This window comes from Clarias gariepinus, chromosome 11, assembly GCF_024256425.1.
Source record: "Clarias gariepinus isolate MV-2021 ecotype Netherlands chromosome 11, CGAR_prim_01v2, whole genome shotgun sequence".
Taxonomy (NCBI): Eukaryota; Metazoa; Chordata; class Actinopteri; order Siluriformes; family Clariidae; genus Clarias; species Clarias gariepinus.
This window is the reverse complement of record NC_071110.1, coordinates 20,405,191-20,420,016: the sequence shown is the minus strand read 5'-3', so window position 1 is coordinate 20,420,016 and position 14,826 is coordinate 20,405,191. Positions and strand designations below refer to the sequence as shown.

Here is a 14,826-nt window from a genome sequence, read left to right as displayed (position 1 = left end):
TTACAAACCCACCTTTTCTTCTGAAATATTGGGTGACATACTGTCGACCCTTTGCCTCTTTCACTTGTCTTATTTTTTTTCTCTTTTCGTTTTTGGCTTCCAGATTTTTGAGGCATTTTCACTTCTGCCGGCGCTATAAGTGCCGAGATGTCAAAATGAGTCAAGCTGTTGACAGGATACAATATGGGCGGACTGAACCAATTTATGATAATCGAGAGGGGGAGAGGGGCTCACGGACGTTTGTGTTTCCTGACCAAACACATTTTTTGACACCAGGAAACAGCAAATAGAATATTTTTAAGTTAATAATTTTTACTATCAGCACCACAATTTTATTGGGAGCTTCTCTGGGGCCCCTCTCAGTCATGGGCCCCGAGAATCGTCATCGTTTACCCCCCCTTTACAGCGCCCCTGTGGAAATGTAACGGGTTCGACCCTCTGTGCAGGGTTAAAAGAGGGATGATGGATTAGAATAGAATAGAATGAATAAAGGTGTGCATGTGCAGGTCCGGAGACAGTGCCCAGCTGGCATGCACGCATACGGCTAGCGAAAGGCGGCGATGGACAGTTTGGCAGACTGGAGCACGCGGAGGCAGCGCTCTTGCACCGCCCCTTTCAGCTCATTTTGGGTGGAAGTCTTTCCTTGGATGTCCGACGGCTTGGCGGCTTTCCCAGCTGGAATCAGGAGCCTTAAGGCAGTTCTCTCTGCGACCTTTTCTTTTTCGGTGGCTCTACGCATAAGTGAAGGTGCTGCAGGAGCTCGTGCAGTTCTTTTATGCGCAGTCCTTCTCGCGGAGATCCAAGTGTGGCATTTCGGTCTCGCCTTTAAAGTCTCTGGGGCGCGTAACATCGCCCTGCTCGTGTGCCACTCTCTTTAATAAATCCACCGTGCGAATCTTTGCCGGATCCTGGACTAAACTCCGCGCTTTGCCTTTATAATGCGAGAAAGCCCGAGGTCCATTAATGTGAATTTGCCCACTTTGTCCAACTGCAGAAGGGGGGGCTGCCTGCATAGGGAGCCTACGTAGTGAGCGACGACCAATAAATTTAGGGTGCGTTTACAGAGCCATTTTGGTCCTCGTCATAAGTTTAAATTGTACGCAAAATCAATTATTAATATAAGATTATTAGAAATATAATTACTACAAAAAAAATTATTTGCCAATGCCACTCCCTAGCTCTACTCACATGAAATGTTTTCCAATGGAACCAAGAAAATACTCTGTCTCATCTATCAGACAGACAATACAGGACTGTTATCACATATGTAAAACAACACAGGCATACATGTGTAACCACTACAAAATCGGCCTAGTGTAGAGTGGCAGACTCATTCAGTAACACACCCAGCTGTGCAAGGATAATCTGTGTTTTACTGTGTAAAATTATATATATATATATATATATATATATATATATATATATATAAAATTATATGGGCACCCATATATATGGGCACCCAAGGTTAACTCATGCCCATAGGTTTAAGCTAATTCTTTTGAAGACAATTAAATAAACATTGATGCAGAAGTAAGCTAACCATATCGGATCAGCACCTACTTATATTTTACTCCTGTTCAAAAGAATGAACTAATTTCACTCACCTTTATAATCAACTTGTGAACTAAATCCTATACCGACACATTTTCTCAAACAAATAGTATCAGAAAAAACTCTTTCAAATAAGGAGTTATTAAACCCTTAATTAAGAAACCTGACCTTGACCCCTGTCAGCTGTCCATCTACAGGGCCGATATCAAATCTCCCCTTTATAGTAAAGATCCAGTAAAAGTTTGTAACACAGCAGCTATGTTTATATCTACAGTACATAGGAATAGCATACACAAACTGTATGGGTCAGGATTTGAGCCTCATCACAGCACAGAGACAGCACTTGTTAATGTAGTAATCAGGGTTCTTTCTTCTTGTGTTACTTGACCTTAGTGCAGCTTTTTTTTTTTTTCCCTGATTTTCTCCCCAATCTAGTCGTGGCCAATTCCTCCCCATCACTAGGAGGCTCCCACACACATTAAGGCTACTACCACCACTCAGTCGGGAGGACGAAAGCTATCCCGTGTTTCCTCCGAACCACGTGACGCGAGCCGACCGCATCTTTTCGAACTGCTCGCTCACGCACCGTTAGGGGCGGAGTAACACACTCGGAGGAAAGCGCTAGCCGCTCCTGCTGTGTGCGCGAGCTCACAGATTGTCCGTAGAGCCGTGATTGATGTGGGAGCACAAGTACCTCTCATCCCTCCCCCCTGAGAGAGCTCGGCCAATCAGCTCTCTCTGTACCTCCGGCTGTGAGAGGAAAACAGCATCACCCGGGGTTCGAACCAGCGATCTCTGGATGATAGGGCGAGCGCTTTATTCGGAGGCCCCCTTAGTGCAGCTTTTGATAACATTAATCATAGTAATCTTTTTCATAGATTAAATAATGTAGTAGGAATTAGAGAAACGGCCCTCTCCTGGCTCAGATACTATTTGACTGATCAATATCAATTTGTAAATTTAAATGGTAACTATTCTGCATGTGTAGCGTTTTCTCTCAGCTAATAACTTACAGTATAAAAAGGGTTATAATGCCAATTTGTGAAACAGCGTGCCAGAAGAATAGATTTCCTGCTGAGAAAGAGCAGTAAACAACCGTAAAATGACTCAAGAATTATTTGTCTGAATACATGTGTATTTGAGTGTATTTGATGTATAACATTCAAAATAACACAAGAGACATTTAAATCTCTCTACATACTATCTAAGGAACTGTTTTTACAGGACACTAAGCAATTGAGGGTTGAGATTTCTTAATATTAGATAAAAAAAAGGAATAACAGATTCACAATTAGAATTGTCACTTCTCAATTTTGCTGTTACACTTTTTTTTGCCAGGATTCACAAACTTTTTTTTTTTTTTACTGGGGTCTCAACATTGTAATTTCTTATATTTCCTTTTTTCACTTTACATTTAAATGAAATATTGACACTTATATCACCCTTTGTTTACTCTCTTTTCTTTAAACAAATCAGCATTTGAGGATGAAATCACAGTTTTAACAAAAAAAGAAAACACTTCTCAATTAATTTGTAACATATTCAGTTTTATGCTTAGTGTCTTGTGAAAACAGTTCCTCAGGTGGTATAAGATTTAAATCTAGTGTCCAAGTGAGTAAGTGATGTGTGAAGAAGATGAGAGATGGCATCATCAGTAGAACGATTTGGATGGTAAGCGAACTGTAGTGGGTCTAATGTGTCTGGTAATGAAGAAATGATGAAGTCCTTGACCAGCCGCTCAAAGCAATTCATCACTACTGAGGTGGGGGCTACAGGGTGATAGTCTAGGGACTCTAGTGATCCAAAGGTGGCTAAAGCTGGGATCCAAGTGAGGACAGTCAGGAAGTGGAGGGCAGAGGAGGCAGTCCAGGAGGCTGAGGCGAGGCAAGGCTACGGCATAGGAGCCTGGTGGGAGTGGTCTCAAAAGGCAGAGCTGGCTTAGGATCCTTTCTAACTTCCCAAATAAACACCAGAGGGAAAGGAAGGCGGCGCCTTGTTCAAGAGGAGGTAAGAGGGGAGCCTCCCCGCATTAAATTACTTATTCAGGCAGTGTATGATGTGCTTCCAAGTCCGTCTAATCTACACACATGTGGCATAGCCGAAACACCAGCATGCCCTTTGTGTTCCAAGAGATGCACCTTAGAGCACATACTCAGCTGCTGCAGCATGGCACTTGGAGAAGGGCGGTACCGGTGGAGACATGACTAAGTCCTGAAGACCATCTATTCACTCAATATGTGGATCGGCACACTAGGGGGGAGAGCACACTAGACCTGCTGTATGCTAATGTTAAAGGTGCTTACAGTGCTGCAGCACCCCGCCGCAGACTTTGATCTGCAGCACTGCAGCTGGAGTTGGTTGTACTTTCTTCGAAGGCTCAGGTCTTTTAACGTCTGTAACACCATTCTGCGGATGTTCTATGAAACCGTTGTGGCGAGTGTCATTTTTTATGCTGTGGTCTGTTGGGGTGGTAACATTAAGGTGTCTGATAAGAACAAACTGGACAAGTCAATTAAAAAGGCCGGATCTGTGCCAGGCATTGAGCTTGACTCTGTGGATGTAGAAGGAAAGAGGAGGATTCTATCCAAAGTACAATCCATTTTGAACAATCCTTCTCACCCGCTTTACAGTGTCTTCGCTTCGAGGAGCAATTTCAACCAGAGACTGATTACTATCAAGTGTTCCAGAGCGCCACAGGAGATCCTTTCTCCCAACAGCCATAAAAAAATTTACAACTCTTTCCAGTAACTCATACACACATGTATGTGGATTTTTCACTAACTGTTACACAACAGAACATCATCACTTACCATATTAATAATATGATTACTGCAATACTACTTCCCGATAAAATATGTAATACAAGATTACATATAATAATAATACAATATTACATAATCAATACTAGATTACTGTGCAATGCTTACAAGTGGCCTTGAGTTATATTCTGATAGTAACAACTGTGAGCACCTTAACCGAGCATAACCATTTTCCCTGGGATTAATAAAGTTATTTGAATCTTGAAAATGTGGAATATAGAAATATAACATTGTGATATTTGTGTGTGTGTGTGTGTGTGTGTGCGGACATAAAGCATTTTTAAAAATTGTGTGTCTAAGTGTAGTGACAGTTCTTAAGTAATTAAATTCTCACAAGGAGGCCAAAGCAAGTGCCATAAGAGAGGTTTTTTGTTAAAGATTCCAGTTTCCAGAGTCTTCAATGATTCTGTTTGTGTGTGGTGTGTGTGAAAGTTGTTCTACACAGTAGCCCCTTTACTATATGTGTCTCAACAAAAAGTTATTTTTTTCCACATCTTAAAATGGACAATACCTCAAACAATACTGAACAATGACAAAGTAAAAAACAATATTTGGATTGTTTAGAGAGCATGATGCTGCCACGGAACTTGGTAATAAAATTTATCATAAATAAACACTGATTGACATTTGCAGATGACCTCACCCACAGTGCGATGATGAGTGTCAACCACAAAAAAACAAAAAAAAACAAAAAAAAAAAAAACATGTGAATGGTGCAAACATATTAAAGAAGGCTGCATGTAAATGAAAGGCGATCCTGGTTGACGTGACTTGGACCCACTGTCACTTCTGTTAACATTCAGGGGATGCCTTTAATCCTTGTAAATCAACAGATAACTTCCACGTCCGATGAATTACATTGAATTGAATTGACACTACTTTCCACAAGCCAGGCTCCTGGAGAGAAACAAGATACAGAAATTTGAGGCTTCAGTGCACACAAGTTCAGAGTTTCTGGAATAAAAAGGGCAATATGATAGTACACCAATAATGACACAAACAGAATAAACAAATAATTGTACTGTTACAAAGAATAAATAAAGACATCTTCCATGTGGAAAATAATGTGTGCACAGTAAAATACAACACATCTATTAAATGAGTAAAACAGCAAGCCAGCTACTGCCACCAGGGGGCATTCTACTATAAGGAGTCATTTTAGTGCACACGTGCATACATAAACATAGCTAATAACCATAAACAAAAACATCCTGTAAACAACCTGCAAGAGTTACGAGCAACAAAAAACAGGCCACGATAAAAGTTACAAAGATCGAATCTTTCCCCATTTTAATAGTTGATGTACATATTAAGCCCTTTCCATTATTTGCATAATTTTAGGCAGTGTAGTGTCTGCCACATGATTACTTAAAATGCAGGTCCCATTTGTTTCAAATAAAAAGTAAGTTTAAGCTAACTTCATATAAACGTTAACTCTACAGACAAATAAAATTAATGAAAAATGCAAAAAAGAATATAGAATAAGAATACATTTTTCACAGACATGAACTACATAAACAGTGTTGTCTAAAGAATATGTACAATAGTCTTTAAACATCACTACCATGCATTTTACTCTGCTGTATGCATACTTTACTGGTGCATACTTATTGGTCTAGAGCTGCGATGGCCATGCACATGGTGGGGTACATGCAACATGCACCTAGCGCATGTTGGGAGATGTGGCAAATGTGTTACCCATGCTGATGACACCCTTTTAAAAAGACTTGCTTTAACCCGAGACATTCTTTCTTGCCTAGACAGATGACTAATGAAAAAAGAAGGAATAAAAGAAGCACCGGTTTTGAAGTACTGTACACCTCAAGTACCTTATAAGGATACAAATTACATGCCACAGTCTGAAGTCATTGGTAGCATGCATACATAAATATTAAATTTTTTATTTAAGAAAATGATTGGCCATTCTAAGTATTTACTAAATTATTCATTATAGTATTAAAGATAATTAGATATATGATAACTTGCCTAACCAGCTTACTCTGCAGCACATTAATACAGGGCTACACAGTAAGTAATTAAGAAGTGTGTTAACTGTTTAAAATAATAGTGTCTCAGCTGCACTAGGAATAAAAATAAGTGGATTTTTTTATGGAGTGACCATACTCATCCTAAGCTGTGAAATGACAAATATGCAAGCCTGGAAATAAACATGAAATGTATTAGTTAAATAATTTACAATAGCTTGCATGCCCAACATTATTTAACCTTTCCTATCTTACAATTAAAAAAAAAAAAAAAAAAAAAAAAAAAAGAAAAGGGTGTCAGAAATGCTGAATGTCCTGACAACAATTCTGAACTGCTTTTGAATTTGAGTAAAATTTAATTTTACTGTCTGGTTGTTCATCTAGGTGCATAAACAAGATTCAGCTAGTCCAGAATGCAGCAGCAAGAGTCCTCACTAGAACCAGAAGAATCATCACCCCAATCTCATCTTCACTTCATTGGCTTCACTTCAATGCATGAAATTTCGCATTGATTTTAAAATACTACTTTTGACATATAAAGCATTATACAGTGCATCTGGAAAGTATTCACAGCGCATCACTTTTTCCACATTTTGTTATGTCATAGCCTGATTCTAAAATAGATTAAAATCTTTTTTTCTCAGAATTTCACACACAACACTCTATAATGACAACATGAAAAAGTTTACTTTTTTTTGCAAATTTATTAAAAAGAAAAGAAAATTGGGAAAGCACATGTACATAATTATTCACAGCCTTTGCAAAATTGCGCTCAGGTGCATCCTGTTTCCCATAATCATCCCTGACAACATGGGTATCACTAGACCCCTTTTACAGGGGATGGTGCTGCTGTGACCCAGTAAAATCTAAAATGTGTTTGTAAAATTAATTAGATTAAGAAAAATGTGAAGATTAAAAGAAAGAAAGAAAAAATCCATAATGCCAAAGCCATGCAGTTTAACCCAAAATAGAAGCTGAGGTGCACCCTGCGAACTAGAATGTTACACTATTGCAGTGTGCATGTCAAGTTACTATGCAACGGGGTCGAGAATCAAAATATGGGCTTGTAAACAGCACTTCCGGTATTGCGCAATCGAGGCGGGACAATATAAGACGCGACACAAAAACAATTACTAAACCAGACCTAAGTCAAGTGTATTATACAAAACAAACCAATAAATAAACAAACAGGGTGCACCACAAACCAATATATACAAATATAAACAGTGTGTGTGTCGTATGCGGGTGTGTGTATGATTGTCCAGAGTCAATGATATTGCAGTGTGTGAAATGATGCACGGGAGAGACGGCTCGGCCTCACCGGTAAAGATGTCGAATCCGGGAGCTCGAGGAAACGGAACGAGAGGTAAATTGTGAGTGTCCAATGGGATTAATCCGCCCGGGAAAAGCAATCCTTTGGATCCGCCAAACAAACAAACTCTCTCTCTCTCTCTTAAACAACAGCACTGTGAATCTCATCTCTCCGCGTCGTTCCGGTTTTATACCGGCACACTTGACCCGACGCCGCTCCGGGCTCTCTCGCGCATGCTCGCGAGAGCTTAACCCTGTGACCAACACTGGTCTTTTGGGACAATTAAAACCATATAGGGCCCATTTCCTTGTGCAGGTGAGCAGCATTAACTCCTTAACCCTTTCCCTGCTATTTAAAATGGGATTTATGCATGATAATGGGAAAAAGTAAGTTTTATGAATAATACAGATAATTTTGACTTCAGTCTTTAATGACTTCTGTAAATGGACATCTGTCACTGGATATTTTGGTGCCCTAGATTTACTACTGAGTAAAAACAGACAAAACATTACAAAACTTACAAAACATTAGCACTCATATGAATTAAGCTTATGGGCCTAAATCTTTTTTTGGCACACTAAGTGTATTTTAACTCAATCTCCTTTACATGGTCACCAAATAATTAAACTGGCACTTACTCAAATTCTCTCTCTCACCCATGCTTTCGTGCAAATGTAAGTTGCCAGATCACATTGCCATATCATCCAGCGCTGTGCTGAAATAATAGGCCAAATAATATGGTGCAGCATTGGATCATTTTTACATACACCTGCACCTGTCACTTGTGCAGCATTGGACTGTTCAGTACCTCAACCCAGCAATGAAGGAACTGTTAACTTATGTCACTTTAAACCAAAAAAAAAAAAAAGCTCATTTGCACAACACTTATTTGAACTGTTCCACTTTGCACCATATCAGCCTTCTGTTATGCTATCTGTCCCTTTTTGCAGGACAGTTAGTCAATACCACTGCATTAGTCTTAGTTTGTGTTATTTAAGGTTTTTTGTGCTTTTTTCAATACGCAATTTCAATACTCTATGTGTATGCACTGTACACGTAGCAGAATCGACAATAAAGTTGACTCATACTGCTGTACTAAACATGTCCTACCAAGATAAAATATCTTACTTTTACTTAAATAGAAAGCTCTATGGAGTACTTTAACTAGAGTCATTTGATTACCTGTGTGTTTGTACTTGTAATGCAGGTCAAATATACCGGACAAGGTTTTGTAACTTGACCTTTGCTCAATTGCCAGGATAAAAAATTTCAGGATTTCTAAAATAAAAACTTGTACTTTATTAAGAACACCAGTGAAATTGGCATTTGTGAGCAGCAATATGGTTCATGCCTAGAAAGATTACAACAGATGCAGTATTTGCTTTGAGAATGCTGATGGAAAAGTACAGAGAAGGTAATATAAAGTTGCACTGTGTCTTTGTAGATTTAGAAAAAGCTGGTGAGATGTGCTGTAGGTGTGACAAAAGGTGGAGGTAGGTCTGCATCAAGGATCGGCTCTTTGCCCCTTCTTGTTTGGTCTTGTGATGGACAGGATGACAAATTCAGTTAGACAGAAGTCTCCATGGACAATGAAGTTGGCAGTTGACAGTTGACATTGTGCTTTTTAACAAGAGCAAGGAACAGGTGGAGGAAAATCTAGAGAGATTGAGGTATGTTGGAATGGGTGGAGAAAAGTGTCATGTGTGTTGTGTGATAAAAGAGTATCAGCAAGAATGAAAAGAAAGGTATTCAAAAGGGTAGGGAGACCAGCAATGCTCTATAAAACAGTGGCACTGAAAAAAATGCCGGAGGCAGAGCTGAACACAGCAGAGATTCAGTTGTTGAGGTTCTCTTTGGGAGTGACAAGAATAGATAGGATTAAGAATGAGTCCATCAGAGGGACAACCCATGTTAGATGTTTTGGAGATAAAAAGGCCAGATTTATATGGTTTAGAGGAGAGATTGTGTATATATATTAGAAGAAGGATGTTAAGGTTGGAACCGTCAGGCAGGAGGTGTAGAAGAAGACCTAAGAGGAGATGTATGAATGTAGTAAAAGAGGACATGAAGTTAGTTGGTGTGACAGAACATGATCCAGAAGATAGGGTTAGATAGAGGCAGATGATTCGCTGTGGTGACCCCTGACAGGGAACAGCCGAAAGACAAAGAAGAAATGTACATTCATGCACTCAGTGAACATGACAGCAATGATAGTCATATAACCATGTAGTTAATGTGCACATTAAAACTGCTGCAGAAATTTTTTTTGTACCCTTCCCCAGATCTGTGCCTCGATACAATTCTGTCTTGGAGGTCTACAGACAATTCCTTAGACTTCATGGCTTGTTTTCAAATCTGACATGCACGGTTAACTGTGAAACCTTATATACAACCACTTGAAAGACTTCAGACTGCCCTTCAAGCTGCACCATAGGGAGCATCCTGATGGGAAACATCACGACCTGGTTTGGAAACAGCACCATGCAGGACAGACAAGCTCTACAGAGGGTGGTGCGTTCAGCGGAGCACATCATCCGCACCGAGCTCCCTGACCTGCACTCGATCTACAGCAAGCGGTGCTGGACCAAGGCCAGGAAGATTGTGAAGGTCCTTAGCCATCCCAACAATGGACTGTTCTCTCTGTTGCAGTCTGGAAAGCGATTCCTCTCCCTGAAGGCCAACACAGAAAGACTGAGTAGGAGCTTCTTCCCGCAGGTGATAAGGTCTCTCAACCACACACAACACTAATACCATCTTTTTGTAACATCTAACACTGACTGGGCATTCATGGCCACCTTGGACACATTTGTGCACACTTGCACTCTATATTTATATTATTTATAATATTTATAATTTTTATCTATGGACCACTGCACAAATCACTTTACTAAGACACTTTAAGTCTAAGTTTTCTAACTTATTTCTTTTATTACAGTATATTTTTACTTTGTACAGTATATTTTACTAGTTAATTTATTTCTAGCGTATTTCTTTTATTCATATTTATTTCTTATGTATAAGCTTAGGTCACTGGCAGTTGTATAAGCATTTCACCGCATATCGTACTGTGTATGACTGTGTATGTGACAAATAAAATTTTAATTTGATTTGATTTAATGTGGACAAAATTGTTGGTACCCTTCGGTCAGTGAAAAAAAAACTCACAATAGTCACAGAAATAACTTTAATCTGACAAAAGTAATAATAAATTAAAATTTTAGGAATGTTAAACAATGAAAGTCAGACATTGCTTTTCAACCATTCTCCAACAAAATTATAAAGAAAAAAAACTCATGAAACAGGCCTAGACAAAAAAGATGGTACCCCTAATTTAATAGTTTGTGGCACAACCTTTTGAGGCCATCACTGCAATCAAACGATTCCTGTAACTGTCAACGAGACTTCTGTACCTCTCAGCAGGTTTTTTGGCCCACTCCTCATGAACGGCTCCAGTTGTTTCCGGTTTGAAGGGCGCCTTTTCCAGACAGCATGTTTCAGCTCATTCCAAAGATGCTCAATGTGCTACTTGCACACCTAGTTCCGCATTCTTTTCAATAGGAATCAGTCAGTTTCAGTTTAACAATGGCTACGTTCTACACCAGCTGTATCCAGGATCTCCCACGGATTAACGTTACTGACGTGCATCGTATTTGCAAAACATCCATATTATATCAGAATATATGTATACTGTATATTATATACTATATAAGAACTTTGTCAATTCTGCCACATGTACAGGACATACAGAGAATTAAAATTGTGTCACTTTCAGACCCTTGGTGGATAACAGATTGCATTAAATACATAAAGTAGAATTTAAAAAATACAAAGAAAAATATGAATAAATACAATTATATATATAATATAAAAAAAATACAATATACAAGTAAGGACACATGGCAGAGAGTGCAAATGCAGACATACTGTATAGTGCAAATAGAGCTTGTAAGTATGATAAAGTAATAGAGAGCAGCCCTGTAACAGACAAGAGTCTTATGAGGTAAACTTATATTATACATAGCTGTTATTTCAGCTTCTCCATGTCATTAGAAAGTTTTTCCCTTAAATTTAAACCCCTAATTTAATAGTTTGTTGCACAACCTTTTGAGGCAATCACTGCAATCAAACGATTCCTGTAACTGTCAACGATACTCACTTTCAATATAAACACTTTCTCCTCCATGCTTCACAGTAGGGACCGTGTTCTTTTCTTGATGTGTTTCATTTTTCCATCTGTGAACATAGAGCTGATGTGCCTTGGCAAAAAAGTTCTATTTTTGTCTCATCTGTCCATAGGACATTCTCCCAGAAGCTTTGTGGTTTGTCAACATGTTGTTTGAAATATTCCAGTCTGGCTTTTCATGATTTGTTTTTCAGTAATGGTGTCCTCCTTGGTTGTCTCCCATGTAGTCCACTTTGGCTCCAACAACGACGGATGGTGCGATCTGACACTGATGTTTAGAAGTCTTTCTGGGCTCTTTTGCTACCATTTGGATTATCTGTCTCTTTGATTTGTCATCAACTTTCCTCCTGCTGCCACGTCCAGGGAGATCCCATGGATCTTAAATTTTTGAATATGTGCAACCTTAGACTCCGTCCACACGAAGCCGGTGCGTTCCCTATCCGATAATTTATTTTCGTGAACACTGCGTCGTCTCAAGAAATATCTGCGTACATACGAAACCACTGAAAACAGTGTAGTATATATGCCAGACCAGTATGGGGTGCTGTAATTCTGCCATAGAGATACACTATACACGGAGAAGAAGACTTTAAGCATGTGCATAACCTTGCGCGCTGTATACAAACCAAGATGGTGTTGTCCATTATCGCTTTTTGCTCATAACAGTTGCATAGAAGCAATAGATTTTGCTGTAATAAAGCTAGTAGGCTTTGTAGCAACACGAACACAATCATGTAGTCCGCCATTATTGTTGTTGCTGTTACGTGTGACGCAGCCGACACGTGATGTGATGACATCATCGTTTCACAAAATATACGGATTGGCCGCACACATGAAGATGCAAGGGTGTCGTTTTCAGATTTATCCACTTTGGGACCCAGTTTAAAAAAATAGCGGTTTCCGTCTCCTAAAACGCCGGATCCGTGTGGACGAAACGCCAATACGATAAAAAATGTATACGTAAACAGCGAAACGCGTCTCTGTGTGGACAGGCCCTTAGTCACAGGAACATCTAGCTGCTTCGAGATGGTCTTAGAGCTTTTACTTTAAACATGCTTGTCTATCATTTTCTTTAGAATCTCCTGAGACAACCCTTTCTTTTGGTTCCTTTGGTTCATGTTGAGTGTGGTACACACCATGTCACAGACTACCTGGAGCCCTATATATACGTATCGGCCCACTGACTGATTACAAGATTGTAGACACCTGTGATACTAATTAGTGGTCACACCTTGCATTAACATGTTCCTTTGGTCACATTATTTTCAGTGTTTTCTGGGGGTACCAAAATTTTTGTCTACGTAGGCCTGTTCCATGAGTTTATTTATTTAAATAATTCAGTTGAAGCATGGTTGAAAAGCAATGTCTGACTTTCATTGGTTAACATTCAAAGTTTTTTATTTATTATTACTTTTGTCAGATAAAAGTTATTTCTGTGACCATTGTGAGTTTTTCATATATTGACCGAAGGGTCAGACAATTTTGTCCACATGTGTATAGATGCGTGTTCCTTGCAAAATCATGTCCAATCAACTTAATTTACCACTGGTGGACTCCAATCAAGTTGTGGAAACAGGACACATCTGAGCTCAATTTTGAGTGTTATGGCTGTGTTAAGACTGTGAATACTTATGAACATGCAATTTTTTTTTCTTTTAACTTTTTAATAAATTTGCAAAGAATTCAAACAAACTTTTTCACATTGTCATTATGGGGTATTGTTTGTAGAATTTTGAGGAAAATAATGAATTTAAAACATAACAAAATGTGGAAAAAGTGAACCGCTGTGAATACTTTCCAAATGCACTGTAAATGCACCTCTGCAGTCATCCACATGGTTGCAGCATCTAGAAATAATCTGTAGACACAGATGTTATTCATGCACTTACTGATGTAGTTAGTCACTGACGCCGTGAACTCATCCAAGTTTGTGGAGTCTCCATTTGTTGCAGTCTTCCTGAACATGTACGATTCAGTAAACTCAAAACAGCCCTGGAGTAGAGTAAGGAAAACAATTAGTCTAAGACACCAATTAGCATGATTTTGGATCTGAATTTCACTGAGTCTTTCCCCAAAACTGGATCCCACTATATTGTGGATTGGCACTCTTATACCCCTATCTCACCTATGCGGTTTGACTCACGGTGAGATGCGGAGTTAGGCACCGTGAGTCGTCGTGATTGCCTGCCGACGTTCCACGAAGTTCTGTAAGATCCGCAAGCTTCCGCGAGGACCGTCAAAAAGAATTCAACATGTTTTAACGCGGAAAGATGGAAACGTACTCACAGCGCCAAAAAACTCGCGGTGAATCATGATGAACCGTACTTACAGCCACCGGGCGAAACCGCGTAGGTGAGATAGGGGTATTAATATACATTTCCCAAGTCTCAGGTCTTCTGATCATTTACCCCTGGTTGTACAATGGTTTCAGCTGAGGCTAACTGTGCTTTTATGGTCATTGTTCTAAGGTTATATTATAGCCTATCGTTAGTTATCAAAAGTGCCTCATCGGTTACTTAGTAAACTTACTAAATCAAAACTAAATGAATTGTATAACGGTTACGTTTACATTTTTCCTTTTTGTTTTTCCTCTTATTTTTTTTTCTAGTTATTATCTATTATAGGTTTTTTATGTTCCCTGTCTGTTTTTGGTCTTAATTTTATTTTTGTGAATGCACAAATTATTGTAACAAGTTATTGTAAAGATTCTTTTAACATAATACATTTCATCAACTTGGGGTCTCTGAGACTAAAAGTTTAGGGGCCTAGATAGCACAGGTACGTCGCGGAGACGTCTGCTAAAGAGATAGCAGATAGTAGCGATGTTTAGTCACGTTATTTAGGTTTAAGCTATTTCTTGTATTTTTAATCACACTTAAAATACCGACGGTTATATGCGTGTGCTTAATCTGCGGTTCGGTTCTGGTTTCAGTCTGTTCTCATGAGTTGTGAAGCTATTGAATCTATCTCTATATT

General features: G+C 39.1%; 1 long non-coding RNA gene across 1 annotated transcript; it reads right to left on the bottom strand.

The window, feature by feature from the left end:
• Positions 1-5,053: 5,053 nt before the first annotated feature.
• LOC128533202 (uncharacterized) lies at positions 5,054-14,183 on the bottom strand. The gene is made up of 3 exons (XR_008361346.1): positions 13,976-14,183; positions 13,740-13,842; positions 5,054-5,267 (listed from the first exon to the last, which is right to left on the bottom strand). It is a non-coding gene; the product is annotated as an uncharacterized LOC128533202 (long non-coding RNA).
• Positions 14,184-14,826: the final 643 nt, after the last annotated feature.